At 35.7% G+C, this 16878-nt stretch overlaps 1 pseudogene; it reads right to left on the bottom strand.

The window, feature by feature from the left end:
* Positions 1 to 16878, bottom strand: part of LOC116875518 — a 56426-nt pseudogene that overhangs the window by 15461 nt on the left and 24087 nt on the right.

Below are 16878 nucleotides of genomic sequence, written 5' to 3'. Positions count from 1 at the left end.
TTTTAAGGAGTTGTAAAACACTTCCTGTTTCTACTTCCTCCTTCTATATTTACTCCTCCATCTGCCATAAACTAGATTCTACATTCAGGGCTTTACAAAACTGCATTTTTATAAGTTAGTGGTAGACTTCTATATGTAGAAACATGGAGGAATAGATATCCTAAAAAGACCTTACCCACACCACTTAAAAGAAATGTCCTGCTAGTCTCAGAAAAACAGTGAGGGAATTCTTTAAGGGCAGAAACAAAGTCTGAAACCTCACTTGGACCATTAAGTAAACACTAAATCTGAATGATTTGGGAACAAATGCCTATTCCAGCTTGGGGATGGAGAGGCAAAGACTTTGGCCGTCCTTAAGGTCCTTCCTTCCAAGTACCTTCAGTAGAATGAAAAGTAACCCTCTTTGTGAGTATTCCTTGCAATCCCATATTAAGTCATAATACTCTAAGATGGCTTATGCAATTCTTTGTGGGTTCTACTTCCTGGGAAAGTAACTGAAAATTATTTTAGGATGATGACATCTCCAATTTGACATCTTGAGAGTTCCATACTTAAAGGTCAGCTAAATATGTGCTCCCAGTTTATAAAATATACATGGGTATTTTTCAGCAAATACAGTACTGAAAATGTATCTTCCCTTCTTTACGATTTTCTTTTTTTTCTTATGATTTTCTTAATAACATTTTTTTCTCTTTGCTGTGTGAATACAGTATATAATATATGTAACATACAAAATATATATTAATCGACTGTTTATCTTATCAATAAGGCTTCCAGTCAATGGTATAAATTTTGGGGGAGTCCAAAGTGATATATATATTTAGGACCATGTAGAGGGCTGGGGGCCCCTGACCCCAAGGTTATTGAAGGGTCAACTGTAGTCTCAAAATATATAAAGCAAAAATTGATTAAATGAAAGGATGAAACTGACAAATCTACCTTTTATTGGAAAACATAAAGAAAAAAACTAAATAGATCAAGGACTAATTCCAATAGTTAAGGAGGTATTACCTTGTTAGGATATTTGACTATTGTAGCACAACTGCTTACAAAATTGACTCAAGGAATTATATGATTAGGTATTGCAGGGAGGACACTTACAGACTAAAAAGCAATTAAGTAGCCTTTAGGATTTCTGTGGGCATACTGAATTCTCCAACTGGTTGTACTTGTGACATTCCTGTCCACACTAAATCCAACCTTTGGATATTATCCACAAAGATGGGCCACTGTGACTGTAACAGCCCCAAAGAAGTAAGATATTATATCTCTTTACCCTTAAAACTTCCATCCTGTCCCCATGATATACAGGAGAAAAGGAAATCCAGAAGAAAAAGGAAGAATGAAAAGATAGACCTTGCTCCCTTTTTCACTACTGGTCGCCAAACTAAGGACATACTTGAAATGAGATTAAAGTTATGATTTGGATGTGGCTGGCTTTTTAGTTCTTAAGGTGGATCTTAATTAACTGTTTTAATATCTGAAATGGTCAGAAAGCTATGGCATCTTCTTAAGATGTCAACAAGGGATATTATTAACTAAACTTTTTCATATTTATGTTACTAGTCAATATGGCCACCTATCACACTACTACTGCTATTACTACTACTACTACTACTACTACTTCTTCTTCTTCTTCTTCTTCTTCTTCTTCTTCTTCTTCTTCCTTAATAAGTAGTATTATTCAAGAGGAAAACTACATTGAGTGGAGAGGCTTGAGTTCCATTGGGAATCATACCTGATGCCATTCTATAAAATGAGGGAACTTTCCTAAGTGTTCTAGTCTTTGATGATAGATTAGCCACACAGGATTTCTACAGATATTTACTTCCCTCCAAAGAAACACAGATAGAAAAGAAAGACCTCAAAGAACAGATGGAAAATAGGGAAAAGAAAATGAACAATACTGAAACCAGGAACATGATCCAACAATAATGGAAGTACTAAAGATGTAATTCCATTCTCTTCTAAGTAACGTATTTACACTTAACTTCCCATTTTTAAAAATAAGCTTTAAGGAAATTTAATATAAATGTGCAAGTTGCATAGACAGATACTTGGAATAAGAAAGCCAAGAGACCACAAGCCACTACTCTTTCTCCTGTTGCAAAAGATGAATGAAATCACGTATGGGAAGAATATAAGAGAAGCTGGACCACCAACTATGCAAACCACCTGTGAACAATGAGGTCAATAACAAGCTGAGAGCTGGCTGGTCACGGTGGGGACAAGAAATGGAGAGATAATTAGACCATAAGGCTGTGTAAGGCAATTTTCTTACATATGCCTTTTGTTAATGATACAGTGTTAATGAAAGCAGATTTTTGTTTTGATTCTATTATATTTGGCCTGGTGAAAAAAAATGATCACTTACAAGAGCAAACATGAGTTCAAAAATCATGAAGTAGTTAATTAAATATATTGAAAGAAGAATCAAGCAGTATAATGGAATGTCCACCAGAGACTGTCCAATCCAGTATGCTGAAGGACACAGGCCTGAAATCCATAAACTGAGACTGAATTTTTTGCTGATAAAGAAACAGAAGGTATACAGAAGTGTTTGAAATGTTAGGTAGAAAAGGTATTTCATTTATGCAAAAATGTATTAATTTTTTTAAAGATTTTATTTATTTTTTTGACATAGAGAGAGATCGAGATCACAAGTAGGCCTAGGGGCAGGCGGAGAGAGGTAGGGAAGCAGGCTTTCAGCTGAGCAGAGAGCCTGATGCGGGGCTCGATCCCAGGACCCTGAGATTATGACCTGAGCCAAAGGCAGAAGCCTAACCCACTGAGCCACCCAGGTGCCCCTAATTTTTGATAAACTTTAGAAATAGCATGTTTTAGTAGATGGTGGATGTTTTGTTGGTATTTTTTGGTCTATATTCTTTTATATGGTGAATCTGAGCATCAGTAACTTTCTAGCCAAAGTTTAGGTAAGCAGGACTCAGGATATTAATAGTATCTCAGATATTAATACTACCTCAAAGAAAACAGTGTCTCTGTGACTGAAAAATAGCATTCTCCTAAGTATCTGACACCCAGTGTGGGAATGTACAGCCAATGGCTCAACAGGAAAAGTCTGACTTACTTGTGAAGTTGATTTACCCTTTGATGTAGATAAACAAAAATGACTATCACATAAATTTTTAAAAGGCCAATTTACAAAAGCATAGCTAAGCTTGGAAATATGGTATATCTTATTTGTAAAAATGCAAATTCCCCCCTCCTACACTGTTGGTGGGAATGCAAGCTGGTGCAGCCACTCTGGAAAACAGCATGGAGGTTCCGCAAAAAGTTGAAAATAGAGCAACCCTATGACCCAGCAATCGTACTACTGGGTATTTACCCTAAAGATACAAATGTATCTGAAGGGGCATGTGCACCTGAATGTTTATAGCAGCAATGTCCACAATAGCCAAACTATGGAAAGAACCTAGATGTCCATCAACAGATGAATGGATAAAGAAGATGTGGTATATATATACAATGGAATACTATGCAGCCATCAAAAGAGATGAAATCTTGCCATTTTGACAAAGTGGATGGAACTAAAAGGTATTAATGCTAAGTGAAATAAGTCAATCAGAGAAAGACAATTATCATATGATCTCCCCGATATGAGGAAGTTGAGAAGCAAAGTGGGGGGTTTGGGGTTAGGGAAGGAAAAAATGAAACAAGATGGGATCAGGAGGGAGACAAACCATAAGAGACTCTTAATCTCACAAAACAAACTGAGGGTTGCCAGGCGGAGGGGGGTAGGGAGAGGGTGGTTGGGTTATGGACATTAGGGAAGGTATGTGCTATGGTGAGTGCTGTGAACTGTGTAAGCCTGACGATTCACAGGCCTGTACCCCTGGGGCTAATAATACATGATATGTTAATAAAAAATTAAAAAAAATACAAATTCCCTTTGGAATTGTGGAATATCAACATGACGTCAAAAAATAGCACATTTTCACCTCTATAGTTGATTTAGTATGATTCCCTTTAAAGATGAGGCAAGTTCACTGTGTTGAATAGTGAACATTCTGACCCTTTTGACATCATGATTAACTATTTAATAGAATCTATAATGAGATTAGAGCAGCAACATAATTTATGTGTAAACATATTTTTCTTGAAGAGCTATCCTGAGTGCATGAAACAATGAAATTCTAACTGCTATAGTCAGATAAAATCATCTTTCTCCTCTTCCTTCCCCCTTCCCACCTCTGCCTGCCCTTTCCCCTCCCCTTCTCCTCTTACTTTGCAATCCCTGGTGCTGTTCATGCCAATGTAAGGAGAAATACAGTTTGCAAGGACCAAGAGAAATACTGGTCCATTCAAAGAACCAGTGTCCACCATTAAGACATTCTGGAAGTTCAAAGCACATCTGTAAGCTGTCAAAATTATTACATGTCTTACAGTCAAACATTAGATATGTTTTTGAGAAATAGTGAAAAGTTCAGAATGGAAGCATATGGCAAACAAAGAGAGAAGGAACCATATTTTGTTACCCTTAATAGCAGGTCCCATTCCCAGGAACTCCATGATATCAACAGAAACTTTTAAAAAATATCTGAATTTTATAGGAGTGTACTTAGAGCATGTGCAGGTTCTTTCATATTTGCATCAAGTAATTGTTAAATGAAGACACATACTTTTTGGAGCTGCACTGATTTTCTCGGAAGCTGCCATTTGTTTCAGTTCCCTGTTTCCCAGTAGATGAATTATAGATAATAGCCTCTAAAACTCTAATAGTAATTGCCTTGAAGGTGTTCCTATGTTCTTGTCCCTAGCTATGAGATATAATTAAAGGAGAGCAACTCTTTTCTGCATAAATAATTTCTTGACTTATAGAAATGTTTAGTCTTTACGGCATGGAGAGGTCTTACTATAAATCTAAGTTGTTTCCCAGACAGGGTAATTTATTACTGTTATAACAATAGGCTAAAAAAAAAGAGCACAGAAATTGCCTTATTTCACGTGCAAAAAAATAGAGATGCCATTATATTAATTTCTTACTGTAAAAATTTCATACTGTAAATTCCATTCTCTCTCCACTATGCATATATAAATTTCCAAAATTTGTCCTTTTTTAATCTACCATAATTAAACACACCTGTTAGGAATTATCTGAAGGCTGAGAATGGTTATTAAATTATATATGCTCAAAAATTACACTCTATTCCACAAGTGATAGAACATAAAAGAGCCAACACACAAAAGGACACTTGAGAACTTAAAAAGATAGAGAAAATACTACAGAACTGTTAAATAATCATAATGTTAGAGTTGGGGCCATACATTCTCATAAATTTCACACACTCTCCACACTGGCTTTAGTCAATGTAGACCACATACTCAACAAATTCCCTAGGAAGATGTGATATACAACTAAGGATTTGCATTTGCAGTTTTGCTAGTGTTCTAGATTTTAAGCAAATCCATTCATTCACTGATTTCAGCAAATATGTATTGGGTAGCTAGGTTACATGGGAAGAACTAGTTAAGATAGTGAGCCAAACAAAGCCCAAATTGTGGTTCTTTAATAGGTCTATTATTTTCCTCTGTCATTTTAAAATTTTCAGTATCCTTTCGGATCTTGGCCCTTCTAATGTTCTATGTCTTGGGGAGCTGTGTATCATTTCTGAAGACAAGAATTTAGACTAGAAGGATGAGGCCAGTGATGAAAACAAGTCTATAGTGTAGTATCAGGTGGTAATAAAGGGAAAAATAGATCAGCAGGAAGGATAGAAAGTGATGTTATATTTAATTTACTAAGGCAAGACATTTTATTATGTGTTTGTTTTTTTCCATTAAAAATTTGAGATTAGACATAAAACCCCTTGAAAAGTGTCTTGATCTTTCAGTAATAGCAAATATAGACTGAATGCTAACCAACTCTCTTACAAGAATGTAAGCTCCACAGAGTGGAACCTTTGTCTATTCTGTTCATGCTGTATCCCCAGCCCCGAAAAGTTCCAGGTAGACAAGAAGTATTTGTAGAATGAATGAAAAATGCTCTGTTCTAGGTACTTAGGAAACTGATTTAATCCTCACAATAACCATGTAATGTAGGTACAATTCTATTCCCCATTTTACAGATGCAGACCGTGAAGCAAGGAATGGCTAAGAGACTTGCTAATAAATAGTAGAAATGGGATTCAAACTCAGGTGGTAGGCTATAGAGTTCTTGCCCTTTACCCCTTGCTAAATTGTCTCTTATATAAGTCAGTACCATACTTACAAAAGGCAATGTGCTTTGCTCTGTTTTAATAAGCTCTGTAAAATTAAAAATTCCAAGAAGGGCGTTGCTAATAATTCCCATAAGAACATGAAAACAAATCATTCTCTCGGTATTACACGCAACTGAAAATCTGTAATCCTTTAAAAACACAGACACACACACAAATCCAAGTTCCACATTCTTAAAGTAAATAACTTATTGTGTAATTTATAAATTACCAGGGTGGAATTTAGGGTGAGAAGGAGACTATTAGTTTTTCTTTGACACTTTTTGAATTGTCAAATTATTATAAGAATGTATTATTTTGGTAATCCAAATGACTTATTCTATAAATGACATAGATGAACATTCACTAACATGGGAAGACGTCAAAGATTTAGATCTTATGTGACAGAGAATTACAGAACCTTCTAATACAATTCCAATTCACAAAATATATTTTCAAATATAAGATGGCTCTATAAATAGTGAGTCTGTGTTTTTATAAAGGAAAAGGGTGTAGGAAACATTTACCAAACGATTAACAGTTAGAAATATAATATGGAAAAAATAAGAAATAAAATTAGAGGGGTGCCTGGCTCAGTCTGTTAAGTGTCTGCCTTCCTCTCAGGTCATGATTTCAGGGTCCTGGGATCACCACCCTCTTACCCCACTATTGGGCTTCCTGTTCCATGGACAGTCTGCTTCTCCATCTCTCTCTGTCCCTCGCTCTGCTTGTGCTCTCTCTCTCTCTCTCTCTCTCAAATAAATAAATTAAAAAAGTAGAAAAAAATGAAATTAGAGAATTTTACCCTCTATATTACATATTCTAGTAATGTTTAAATTTCTCTATTAAACATGCAATTTTTTTTCTGCTTTACTGAAGTATAACTGACAAACAAAACTGTAAGATGCTTAAAATGAACATCGTAATGATTTGACATACACGTACATTGTGAAGAGGTTTCTCCCATCTAGTTAACATACCCATCACCTCACATGTATATGTATGTGTGTGTGTGCACATTTGTGTATGAAAACATTTGAAAGTGAAATGAAAACATTTATGTTCTACTCAGCAAATTTCAATTATACTATACAGTGTTATCAGCTATAGTCTCCATATTATACATTAGGTCTTTATATTCATCTTATAGCTGAAAGTGCACACCCTTTTACCAGCCTAACCCTATTTCCCCTACCCCCTAGTCCCTGGCAACCACTTTTCTACTCTCTATTTCTAGGAGTTTGACTTTTTTTTTTTTTCCTACGTATAAGTGATACCATGCAGTCTTTGCCTTTTTCTGTCTGGTTTATTTAACTTAGCATCATGCCCACAATACACGTTGTTGCAAAACGTGCATTGCTTTTGCAACAAATAAAATCACTAATAAAAGATGATATCTTTAAGAGAAAACATGCCCTTCAAAGGATTAAAATTTCATACCTTACTCAAAAAGGACTCAAATTATGCTGATATAAAACAGTTGAGGTGCTTTCCTATAGATCTAAACTATCAGAAGGTGGCAAAAGACCATTCATGAGAAAAGAGTACATGGAAGCAAACATACCTGCCGGTCTCCAGACACTATTATGGCTCCACTGTAGGAAGGGTCATCTGAGCCGTTCCTATTTCTGAAGTCGTCCACTTCTAAATGTATATCCTGACACCTCAGCACCTGAACGACGTCTTCAATATTTGATCCTAATGTAGTCAATGAAGGAAGGAGCATAACAGCAAGAAAATCAACAACAAAGGTTGAAAAGAAGAATGATTTCTTTTCATGTTAAGGAATACCCAGAAGAACATGGTAAAGACCTTCACTCTCTGAGAATAGGCTGAAATTACTTCTGATGCTGGGACATGAAATCTGGTCTACCATCTTCAATGGAACAGACTCCTTTCAGAAATATGTTAATACATTTTATAATTCTTATAAAGTTAAAGGGTTAGAAGGTTTATTGCAATTCTTACAGAAATAAAACTTCTTAGTGATTTTTATGAACTCTGCCAGAATTCTGTATGTAACTACAATATTTGTAACTACAAATACTATATACAAAATATATACCTTATAACCTGGGCTTGTCCTACTGATACAAATCAGTCCTACTCATTATCTAAACTGCTATGTCTGGTTAACCTACCAATGATATTTACTGTCCCGGTAACCCATTCAAAAACCCATTCAAAACCCATTCAAAAACTTTATGAAACTAAGTTAATTTGATATTTTCCATGATGTTCATTGTTTTTTCTTTTTTCTAAATTTATTTGACACACACAGAGAGATCACAAGTAGGCAGAGAGGCAGGCAGAGAGAGAGGAAGGGAAGCAGGCTCCCTGCTGAGCAGAGAGACCAATGCGGGGCTCGATCCCAGGACCCTGAGATCACGACCCAAGCCGAAGGCAGAGGCTTAACCCACTGAGTCACCCCAGCGCCCCTCCATTATTTTTCTTGATTTGAAAATGTGCCCATCAATTTCCTTAATTTGAAAATGAAGCAAACTGTGGAATACACACCACTTTCTCCTCCCAGCATCTCAAGCCATTTTTAATGTAGAGTTTTGCTGCTCAGGTTTTGTTTCAAAAGGTCTTTGATGATAAAAATCAAGAGTAAATTGAGTCCCTATTTCTCACCTGTATTATTGATGACCAACAGACTGGTAAAAGGAGCCTGTGAGGATTGTTTCAGAGGAAGGAAATAGACACTTGATGAAAGCTTCCAACAATGAGTGTAATTAGACACCAGATGCACTATCTTCTCGAAAATGGTGGGGGCAAAAGGAATACCATGTACCAGCAACCTAAGTAAAAGAAAATAAAAATGTAGGTCTAAAACGTTTTCCCTGTAAGTCACAAACATGCTATATAAATGCCAACCTATGGAAATTCAACACGCAAATATGGCCTTTAGTTACATAAAGTGAAAATGTGATTAATCTGAAAATGGGCTCGAAATTTTCCATAAATCATTCTCACATTGCAAGATGTCCCAGGATAACAGAGGATCAAAAAGAGAAGGTGAGATCCAAGTGGGTTCTTCTGTGGGTGCGATGGTTGATAGGACAACGGTTTAATGATTTGACGGAAAACCAGGAGCCTCCAACAGCCTGCCTACGTGGTTTTAAAGGGAAAGAAACCTGATTTCACACTGCCCTCAGACTTGTGATGTGCACAATTTCAAGTAAAATTTCAATTTTCATTGGCCATTGTTTTAGACATACTTTAATTTTCACGAAACTAGAGGACATATTTATGTACTATTTCAGATCTTAGAATTCATTTTTCCAGCTCAGACATGAGTAAAAGTTTTTCAAGTAATCTTTTTGTTTCTCTAATAAGGTTGTGAGTCTTGTCTTTTTGATGACTATTTTCTCATCAGACTTCAGGCTCTGTCTCCCTCTTCCTCACTCTCAGCCTATTTCACAGGGAAAAAATGAAGTCCATCAGATAGAAACTCCCTCTGTTCTTATCATCCCCCACAAAAACCCCAGAAAACATACCTATCCTATCATTGTTCCTCTCTGTTGTCATAGATGCTGTCTCTGCTCCCTATCAAAGTCAGTTCTCAATATTGCTCTGGATCCAGACCCTTGTCACCCTCCCTGTGACCTTGCTCAGTTAGCTCATCTTCAGTTATTTCGAGCATATCCCATCATCACTGAAGCATGTTCTAATGTCTCTCATTCATTAAAAAACAAAGAAAAAAGAAACGTCCTCCTAATTTCAATCTCCCTTTGGCTACTACTATTCTTTCTACTTCTCTCTGTGGTCAAGCAAAAAGAGTTGTCTATTTTCAGACTTTTCTTCTTAAAACCTTTCATGACTTCCCTTTTGCCAAATACAGTTGATGCTTTCTGCTCTACCCTGGTGTTCTCCCCCTCTAATTTCCTTGGCTTTGCCATTCTTGGCTCAAATGTGACCATTTCAATGAGGCCAACACTATAATGAACACTTAACTCCCACCAGACTTTCCCAACCCCTTACTCTATTGTGTGTAACTTACTATATAACTTATTTAGTTTTTATATTTGTTATTTGTTACCTTCTCCTCCCAACAGAAGGTAAACACCACAGCACCTAAACAATGCCTAACACATAACAAGCTTCAATAAAGATTTGTGATATAATGAACAATTAACATCTTTAACAATTTAACAATTAACATCTTTATTGGGTAATTATTTCACTAGTATTTTTCTTCCCCAGAAGATGTAAGTTGAAAGACCTTGTCAACTCTGCTCACTACTGTAGGATAACAGTTATAGGCAGTACAAAAACTTTGTTAAATGGGTGAAGAAATTAATAGACGTATTTCCTTCACATTTAAACTTTTTGCATATATTGATGAGAGAGATTTAAAGTAGTCTGATATTTACAAGGACAAAAGAATTTTCCTTTCCTGTCTCAAATGTAAGAAGTGAAGCCTTGCCATGGCCCAGACCTGTTGTTTCCAGAGACTTCCAGTACTGATGGCCTTTCTCAATCCAGACAGAGAAGAAGGAGCCTGATGCATTTCAGATCAGTTTCAGTATCTCTTGTTTCACTGACTTTCTCCTGTTTCTGAATGCCAACATCTACAACCATGTAATAAACCATTATAACCGGCTATGTTATTTGCACTTTCTCTCTACAAACTTTGAAAAAAAAACAGACTATTTGTTCTCACAAGTTAAGCTACTAATACCCATAACTCATATTCAAGTTGTTCAGACAACTCTAATTGCAATGAGTGAGTAAATTCATTTTGGGGGGTGGTTTAGGCTTCTTGGGAAGCATTTACTTTTTCATACCAATAGCATCTCTTCACTAAGGGACTTTTGCAGAGCAAGGTTTATACAAAAAATGATAAAAGGTTTATATAAAATATAATAAAAATTTATTTTATTTATTTTAGAGAGAGAGAAAGCACACACACGAACATGGGGAGGGACAGAGGGAGAGGATCTCAAGCAGAATCCATGCTGACTGCAGAGCCTGACGCAGGGCTCAACTCCGTGACCTGGAGATCACGACCTGAGCCGAAATCAAGAGTTGGATACTTAACCCCCTGAGCCACCCAGGTGCCCCTATAGCTGAATTTCTACAAGGTCTCCACTTCCTCCACAACTCCTCCACAGGATTAGTTCATCACTGATGACTGACATCCCAGTGACTATTTCAAGACACTAGTTTTAAACAATAAAAAGTCCAGAAAGGACCTCCTATTTGAATCCTATATATGCCTCACAGCAGCTGATATGGTTCTGACTAATCATTCAATTTTTCCAAATCTCAGTTTTCTCCCTGCTTAACAAAGTTATTATGGGAATTAAGAATAACATAACCCAACAGCTGAGCACAATGACTGGTACATAGTTAGCTCCTATATTCTTCTAATTATTAGTTTTACCAACTAAACTAAGGGAAGATATCACCTTATTTATCTATTCTTTATGAATACATCAATTAGAATTAATTTATTGCCTAAGTAAGAGTACATTTTTATAGGAAATGGCAAGTAACAGATGAAGCCAGAAGTCATGGCATTAGCAGAGAGCTATTGATGATATGGGGAAGTGGGCACTGTAATAGAGTCATTACCTAGCACCAAGTCTGATTATGTTAGATATAAAACAATTATGACACTTTTAAAAGTGGGCAACCTTATTTTATATCTAATAAACATTCTAGGCAGAATTCCACACAAGAACATACAAAATATGAATTAATATATCATCATTTTCTGTTTTCTCTTTCTAATTTTCTGCTAGACACACATCAGTATATCTGGCCCATCAACTGTTGATTTGCCTTCTAGGTTCACGAAGACTTCATTGAGAGTTGTCATGGAAACACCATAATTTATTATGCCCTGGTCAGTACACTTCTTAAGGTCACTGTAAAGATCTAAAAAGCAGACAGTAATAAGATGATGTAATTAAAATTGATAATAAGTACACTAAAATACAAAGTCCTAAAGATTACTCAGAATAGACAAATCTAAACATATTTTCATATTAAAGCTGCCACAATAATCTAATAAAAATATTTCCATGTTCTCTTGTCCTTTAAATCAATTTAATTATTTTTCATCTCTTTTCTCTTTCATAAGATTTAAAATTTCTTGCATCACTAGGACCATGTGTATGTTTGTGTAAGTATGTATATCTACCTAAAAATTCATTAAGCATAGGTAAATTATATTTCCTTCTCTGTATTTTCTAATTTTTCTATACTGAGCATATTATACTTACAATTAAAATAATACTTTACAAAGACCTTGTTGACTTACTTCCAAGTGTTTTTTAAAAAAGACCTTATTTAATCAGTGTCTCTAAAAGAAATGAAAAGTTTTTGCTACTTCAAAAAAATATTTCAAAGCTTCATTTAATGCTGACATAGAGATCAAATCTGAGTTTTCCAGTGCAATACATTCATGGAAATTTTAGTTGCTATCACATTAAAACCTGGTTTCTGATAATTGAAAACAGAAGGCAGAGGTCCTAGGAATAAATAATGTCAGGTGTATAAGCTTTAAAATTCAACTGATGGAAAATAGAAAATGCAATCAGCCTATCATAGACACTTAGCTATATTCTATGTGATCGTATGGTAAGTTACTGGAAATTTGTTCTTTCCAAGGGCAAAATATACACGTGTTTTTCACTTTCTGCTGTTAAGGTGGCATCAGAAATGTGCTAATGAAGGATATAATTCTTTCTGGATTACACATTTCATTCCTGTGTAAACTAACATTTCAAAAAATGCGTAAGTCTTTTGAATTCATCTCCAACACCACTACTCATTAAAAGACAGTTTTTTTATTAAGTAATTTGTATTTGTTAGCAGCATCTCCTGTTAATTTCAGTAATCAGTTTCCAAAAAATAAGATGCTCTATTTCCAAGTGTTAAATGGGAGCCTTGAATTATTTTAAATGGGAAAAAATACAGTGCATTACATGTCAACCCCAAACCCCTAGGCAACTTCCTAAAATGTAACTAAAGTAAGTGGAAATTTCAGTATACATATTATATGGATATATGGGTAGACAGATAGATAGACAGCAGGTTAGCATGTAAAAACATATATTGATTATATATATATATACACATATATATATAATAGGATTTAAAGTACATGAAACATTACTATTACTTCCGGGCCACTAAAAAATTAATAAAGTTTTTAATAAACGGTTGCTTTCTTGTGGCAAATGGCTTCTATTAATGCCAATAACTCTCCTGTTGATATGTCATGCTTTTTAAATTATCCCCTGTGATATTCTGACATCAGAGTTGATTCTGACATATAAAGTAGATTTGGAATACAATTTCAGAACTTTAGGGCCAATTGTTTTGTTAAAAATTATCAATTGCTTTTTTTTTTTTTTGAGAGAGAGAGAGAGAGTTCAAGAGTGAGTAGAGGGGAGGGGCAGAAGAAAAGGAAAAGAGTGAAACTAAAGCAAACTCCACACCCAGCACAGACCCCAAGACAGGATTCAGTCTCGCTACCCTGATATCATGATCTGAGCCAAAATCAAGAGTCAGACACTTAACCAATGGAGCCACCCAGGCTCCCCATAAATTATCAATTGCTTTTTGTAAACATAATTGTAAATGTTTCTGATATATTAGCCAAAAAATGTTGTATTGAAAGATACACATTTAGAAAGTTACATGTTTAAAACCAAGAGATAAATATCAAGGCACATGTTAATGAGGGAGATACATTGTACTGGTTACTGTACGTACATCAATTTCCACCAAATATTAAATTGGCTTTCTTTTTTTTTCTTAATTTTATTCATTTATTTGACAGACAGAGATCACAAGTAGGCAGAGAGGCAGGCAGAGAGAGAGAGAGAGAGAGAGGAGAGAAAGCAGGCTCCCCGCTGAGCAGAGAGTCCGATGCAGGGCTTGATCCCAAGACCCTGAGATCATGACCTGAGCCGAAGGCAGAGGCTTTAACCCACTGAGCCACCCAGGCGCCCCTAAATTGGCTTTCTTATATCTCCAGAGGATTACATGAAATGCCACCCCTTATATTGACACTCGTATTAAAAAGCTACTCCCAGGGGCTCAGGTGAAAACCTAGGTCTATTTCTCACCTATTCTCTCTTAGGTTACCTAACTGGACTTGCCAATGGTCACTCAACTACCAGACATGTAAGCAAATCCAGTCAAAGACATGAAAATCTTTCTAAATGAATCCACCCTAAATTCCAACCCTCCAACTCATGCACTCAATAAATAGTTACTGACTTAAGACAATAAGTTTGGAGATGGCTGCTTTGTAGCTTTTTTAAGGCAGGAGGAAATGGACTAAGAGGGGAAGTGTATTTTACGTCAGATTTCATAGAGGAAACTTAGAATAAGGTTATACTGCACATTAGACAGCAAAAATTTCTCTTCACTGAGTCCATTTCTGACTTCATTTTTTTAAGATTCTGCCTTGCATCCATTCCTGACTTACTGAAACTCGTCTTCCCCACCTGCCACTATGTCCTAGGCAGAACATTTGTTCCATCTCTAATTCTCCAATCTTTCTTGTTCACATTCAACATGTTGCTTAATGAACAAAGCATCCTCCTAAGAGGACAACAAAGGATTTTAAATTTAAAAACAATATATCCCAGCTAAAAGTTTTTTTTAATCTAACAATAAAAAAAACTATATATGAAATATTGGAGGGGGAACCTGGGTGGCTCAGTCGTTAAGCGTCTGCCTTTGGCTCAGGTTATGATCCCAGGGTCCTGTTATCAAGCCCCACATAGGGTCCTGCATTGGGCCCCGCATCGGGCTCCCTGCTCAGCGGGAAGCCTGCTTCTCTCTCCCACTCCTTCTGCTTGTGTTCCCTCTCTCTCTGTGTCTCTCTCTGTCAAATAAATAAAATCTTAAAAAAAAAAAAAGAAATATTGGATTTTCAAAAAATTTTAAATATACTTGTGATTAATGTAGACAGTGAAGAAAGTTACAGACAAGAAGATACATAAAGCATGGGCCTAAGAACTCACTGGGGAATCAGAATTCCTCCAAAGCAAATTTCATCTTTACAAGGCAGTCACTCAAATGGATTACAAACAAGATTCTCTGTTTTTAAAAACAGATTATAGAGAATATCTCAAATATTCAATCCTTAAAAAACTATTAGAAGAAAGAAACCAAGAATCACCACCCACGATGTCAGCCTCATCCATGATCTGGGTACTAAGAGGGATTGTGCGGTTTGTTTTATGCTCTTTCAGGAAGGTCTGAACTTGATGCCTTGAAAAAGGATCCAATCCAGCAGTTGGTTCATCCAGTAGCAAAACCTACAGAGCAGGAAGAGTGTGAAAGCATCTTCTACTTCCAAGTGAGGATCTTTAGAAAGTTGCATGGAAGCCCATATGATTTCTAGATTCAAATACAGCCCCTCCAGTGGATTCCTCAGAGGCTTTCATGGTCCTTTGTTACAAATATTCCCTTATAATTTAGTAATTAGAGTTTGGACTTTAATAATAGCTTGATAGCTTTCAATACAAATTAATCTTAGGGCACCTCAGTAGCTCATCCAGTTAAGCGTCTGCCTTTAGATCAGGTCATGATCTCAAGGTCCTGGGATCAAGCCCTGTGTTGATCTCCCTGCTCAACAGGTAGTCTGCTTATCCCTCTCCCATTACCTCCCTACCTGCCCCTCCCCACTCATGCTCTCACACTCACTCCCTTTCAAATAAGTAAAATCTTTTTAAATCTTTTTTTAAAAAAAGTTAATCTCAAAAAATATTTTTTTTCTCTTACCCGAGGATCTCCTAAAATGGCATTTCCAAATGTTAGTTTTCTCTTCTGTCCACCACTTAATTTTTTAGCAATAATATCTTAAATGTTTTGTATGTCCAATTCCATTATAACTCTTTTTATCTATCGAAAAAAACTCTACATAATACAAAATATTTTACTTTAATTAGCTCCTCTAATAATTAGATTCTAAGAACTTCATCTATTAAGCTTTGTTTATGAAAAAATGAAGTAAGAGTTCAACAGAACCTCTTGTTCTATTTCCTCTGACTGAATCCCTTTTATTCTAGCAAATAGCCTGAGGTTTTCTCTCACAGTAAGAAAGTCAAATTGAATATTGAATTACGGACAAAATCCAAAGTTCTTCCTCATTTCTTCCACATTAGTATTTCAGAGAGTTGAGTATTACAAATAGTGACTGATCCTGTAAATAGAAATTTTAAAGTATTCAACACCAGGATAGTAACTCTAGAAAGAGTGTTAAGATAGGGTATTAATTGAAGAAACTTCACATTTCATAATTGCATAATTAATACATTGAGAAGTTCAGATTATTCTTAACATAAATATCAGGTTCCACAGCAATGCAAAGAGGGCATGGAATGACAATAGCAGAGTGGAGATACAAGCATTCTCATGAATTTATATAAATATGAAATAAATAGTTCCTATTCTAAATTACTCAACTGTGTGAAAAAGCCTGCTTTAGAGAAACGTTTTTGTTTTACACAATCTGATTGAGGAACCTGCTTTATCAACCAACTCGCTTCTTTTCTTCTTTTTTTTTTAATGTTATATTAGTCATCATTAATTAATTAATTAATTAAAATACATCATTAGTTTTTGATGTAGTTTCCATGATTCATTGTTTGTGTGTAACACCCAGTGCTTCATGCAGTACGTGCCTTCC

This window comes from Lontra canadensis, unplaced genomic scaffold (assembly GCF_010015895.1).
Source record: "Lontra canadensis isolate GAN:19392208 unplaced genomic scaffold, GSC_riverotter_1.0 scaffold41, whole genome shotgun sequence".
In the NCBI taxonomy this organism is placed as follows: Eukaryota; Metazoa; Chordata; class Mammalia; order Carnivora; family Mustelidae; genus Lontra; species Lontra canadensis.
This window is presented reverse-complemented; position numbering and strand designations above follow the sequence as displayed.